Here is a 4,463-nt window from a genome sequence, read left to right as displayed (position 1 = left end):
GCTTTGCATCTTCAGTGGTAATGATCTTATGCATGACAATGGATGGACTAATTCCTTTAAGGTCGGCAATTGTCCATCCAATAGCTCCCTTGTTCTCTTTTAAAACATCCAACAATGCTTGCTCTTATGCCAACTCCAAATTAGAGGCAATAATGACCGGTAAAGTGTCATTATCCCCTAAAAACACATACTTCAAGTGGCTAGGCAAGTCTTTGAGCTCCAACTTTGGCGGTTCCTCCAATGATGGTTTCGTACCCGAATCGATCTCCGCCGGTAGACCTTCAAATTGATGAGTCCATGGCGGTCTACCTTCTTTCAACGCCATCGCATCTTGCTTTTCCTCTTCAACCCGGAGTGCATAAGCATGTACCTGTTCAGAAAAATCACACAGGCAAATATCCAAACCATCCTCCTCATACTCATGCGGGTTGCATCCGTCAACTATATCTGCCATGAAACACTCATCAACACCATTAGCATTAGAATTGTTAGTAAAAACATTCAAACGCATTTTTCTATTTCCAAAAGCCATATTAACTGTACCAAATCTACAATCGATAATAGCATGTGCGGTGCTCAAAAATGGCCGACCCAAAATTATATTTTGTTGTTGCTTAGGGTCCGCCGATGAGTAATCCAAGACTAAAAAGTCAACCGGGTAGTAAAACTCATCAATTTTTACAATTACATTTTGGACCATACCCCGAGGTAGCTTATGAGACAAATCGGCCAAAACAACCGTTGTCTCCACCCTTGCTAACGGACTAAAGTCATATTGGTCATATAAGCCCCCCGGTAAAATGCTAACCCCGGCTCCAAGATCTAGCAACGCCTTAGCCATTTGAAAATTACCAACTTGTATATTAATCAATGGCGTGCCTGGATCTTGGAGCTTAGGAGGAAGCTCCCCATTCAAAACCGCACTCACTTGCCCAGTTAAATCCACCCGCTTAGGCACTTTCTTTTTGTTTTGCCTTTTTTGTGTACATAATTCTTTTAAAAATTTTGCATAAGCGGGGACTTGTTTTATTGCATCGAGGAGTGGGAGATTTATTTTCACTTGTTTAAACATGTCCCACATCTCTTCTTTTTGGGGACCTCTCGACACAATAAAATTTTTCTTTCCCGGGTCGAGTAAGGCCGATGGAAACGGGACTTGACTCGGTTCACCCTCAACTTTTTCATTCTTTTCATTTTCACCCAAACCCGGTTTTTTAACAATTGTTTCTTTTGGTTTAACCGGTGAAATTTCATCATCACTTTTATTACCCGTAACATCCTCAACTACCCCCTCAACCAAATCGGGTGATAAATTGGCTTTAAATTCTTTTCCACTTCTTAAAACACTAACATGATTAATATTAACATTACCTCGTGATGAACCATGTGAAGGGTTTACCTTAGTGTCGCTTGGAAGTTGACCCTTACCTTTCTTCAATTCCGCCACATCGGTTGCTAATTGACCCATTTGGGTTGTTAGTGATTGGATGCTTTTATCACGAACCTCATCCTTTTGCATTCGCACTTCATCAAGTTGGTTCCGTTTTTGCATCTCCATTTGCATGCTCTTTAGCATCTCCATCATCTCGTTTCCACCCGAAGACCCCCCTTGTTCTTGAACCGTTTGGTATTGTTTTTGATAACCTTGGTTATTTCCGCCTCGGTACCCACCTTGGTTATTGTAAGATTGGCGTGAACCAAAGTTACCTTGGCTACCTTGAAAATTCGGGTTTGCTTGATTTGAAGGGTTCCCATATCTAAAATTCGGGTGGTTCCTCAACCCGGGGTGGTAGGTATTAGAGTTTATGTTGTTGTAACTCCTACCACCTCCTCCTTGACCTTGACCTTGAACCGCATGGACTTCTTCGTATTGCCCTTCCAACATCCCTTGGCAATTTTCAGCCGCATGACCTATTTCATTACACAAAGCACAAACATCATAAATTTGGTTAGTGGTTTGAACATTACCATCATCTATGGCATGCACTTGAGGTCGGGTAGTGGTCGGTCGGGCTCTTCTTGAGGCTTGAGCTTTCCTCTTTGATGTAGTTGCCATGCTTTCCAAAACTCCCAATCATCGTTCTCATAATTTGTTCCAAAAGTCCCACCGGTAATAGACATCAAGTCACGTGCATCTTCGGCACTCAACCCCTCGTGAAAGGCATTCATCAACTCCCACAATTCAATTCCATGGTGAGGGCAATTCTTTATCATCATATTGAAACGCTCGAATGCCTCATGAAACATCTCACCATGTTGTTGTTGGAAGCTTCTCAACCCCTTTCTTGCATCGTTGGTCTTTTGGGCAGTGTAAAACTCATCCAAGAAAGTTTGTTGCATCTCCCCCCATGTATATATGGATGCCGAAGGTAACGTGTAGAACCATTTTTTCGCCTTCTCTTCCAAGGAAAATTGGAACAAAACCAATTTAATATCGTCGGCCGAAAACCCTTGACTCCCAAGAGTGTTGCAAATCGAGTCATAAGCCTCTAAATGAAAGTAAGGCTCCTCCGTTTCCAACCCCTTGTACTTTGGTAAACTTTGCAAAGAGTTGGTCCTTACTTCAAATGTTCTCCCTTGATCATTATGCAGAATGACTACCGGTGAAGGGTTTTGAGTGATTACCGGCCGAAAATGTGCTTCGATGCCTCTCACATTTTCTCTAAGGTGTCTCCTTGGTACACCAAACCTACCCCTTGGGCGAATAGGACCCATTGGCCTTGGTACATGCCCTTGTGGTGCATTTGGTTGTTGAAATTGCTGTTGCGGCATCGGTGGGCGTTGAATTGGCCTTTGGAATTGTTGGACATTTGGTTGTACATTTTGTGGCCGAATTTGTTGCAATGGGATAGGATGTTGCATCGGTGGCCCTTGTGGTCTTGGCCGAATGTGTTGTGGTACGAGTTGTTGTTGTTGTGGCATTCCACCAACACTTGCCATCCCTTGAGATTAACTTTGAACATATCCAAAGTCTCCTTGATCACCATAACCCCCGTAAAAATATCCATCCTCATCATAACCCTCAAATTCTTCAAACCCTTCGTCATACCCATCTCCTTGAATTCCTGACGATTGCCCAAATGGAATGTTTGAATATTGAAAACCCGCTTGGTTCGATGGTCTAAATGTTGAAGCATGAACAATCGTTGAGTTTGGTCCTATGGTATGACCTGAATATGATGGACCCGCACCCGGAAAGAAATGGGATAATGGTGGTATAGTAGTAGAAGGGTTAAATGTGATGGTTGGTTCTTCTTGGGTAGTAATGGGTTGTGTTGTGTTGGTTGGTGTAGTGTCATGAGGTGGAGTAGGAATTGTAGTGGAATTTGGTATAGTTGTGTTTGGTGATGGTTGTGTGGAAGTAGGTATAAATGATGAGGTCGTTTGACCCGTTGTAGGTGGAATTTGTGAATCAGCCATGATGTTTCTCGGTGTAATGGGTGAAGTGGGTGAACCAATGATTCGGTTTTCTCGTAATAAAACCCTGTTTTGCCTTAGCGTTCTTTCGATTTCCGGATCAAATGACAATGGTGACGCTTTGTGAGAGCCTCTAGTATGCATGCACCTGTAGAACCTGCACACTAAACACACCAGTGTAAACCCGAAAATAACAAAACAAAACTAATAAACTGACACACGTTGCGCACTACTCCCCGGCAACGGCGCCAAAATTTGACGTGATGTCGTGGTCACTCTCAAATTTAATCCCCAAAACAACTATAGATAGTGGTAAGAGGGTATCGAACTCAGGGAGTATGTGAAAAGTATGTCAATTGTATAGCTTTGCACTTAAACTACAATTAATCTAATTTGCAGAAAAATAAAGATCAATGGTTTGGATTGTTGTTTTAGAAAACTAAATTAAAAACTAATTTCAAATCAAATGTTGGTTGTAAAACAGATTAGGAGAGAACAATGACCATCTTAGGTTTCAGTTTCTTTAAACAATTGTGTGTAATTCCAACTAGAAAGAGTTACATAGACATAACTCGTGTATAGATAATTGAAGTGATAAAAGGGAACAAAGTACTCGGATTATATAAACACGAGGTTGTTTCCCGATGACCAATTAATCAATAACCAACCCTAACCCTTCTCGTGATATCTCGATTGCCAACGGCACCAAGAACGTACGATTAAGACTAGAAATTGCAATATCGATTAACAAGTGACAAGCAATTAAACATACACCATGATATTCAAGCAATGCAATTTATCATTCTAGAAATTCAGAAATAAACACACAAAAGTTCAAGAGAAACCTTCACCTAAAATGATCACCGAAAAGTTTAGCCGGGCATAGTTTGGTGAATCATCATACCAACAAATCTAATGTTCATAGGAATCATAAACACAAACCGAATGTTAGAAAATTGTTCCAAACCAAGCAAGCCAGCCAAAATTCGCCCCTAGTGAGTCCCAAAACCGTCCAATCATCAGCAAATCCCAAAAGACACAATAAA

The 4,463-nt window shown here is 41.4% G+C and overlaps 1 non-coding gene across 1 annotated transcript; it reads left to right on the top strand.

The window, feature by feature from the left end:
- The first annotated feature begins 2,185 nt into the window (after positions 1–2,185).
- Positions 2,186–2,291, top strand: LOC118492674. The gene has a single exon (XR_004894676.1). It is a non-coding gene; the product is annotated as a small nucleolar RNA R71 (small nucleolar RNA).
- The last annotated feature ends 2,172 nt before the right edge of the window (positions 2,292–4,463 follow it).

Source organism: Helianthus annuus, chromosome 5 (assembly GCF_002127325.2).
Source record: "Helianthus annuus cultivar XRQ/B chromosome 5, HanXRQr2.0-SUNRISE, whole genome shotgun sequence".
Classification (NCBI taxonomy): Eukaryota; Viridiplantae; Streptophyta; class Magnoliopsida; order Asterales; family Asteraceae; genus Helianthus; species Helianthus annuus.
The sequence above is the reverse complement of the archived record's forward strand: the minus strand, read 5'-3'. Positions and strand labels throughout refer to the sequence as shown.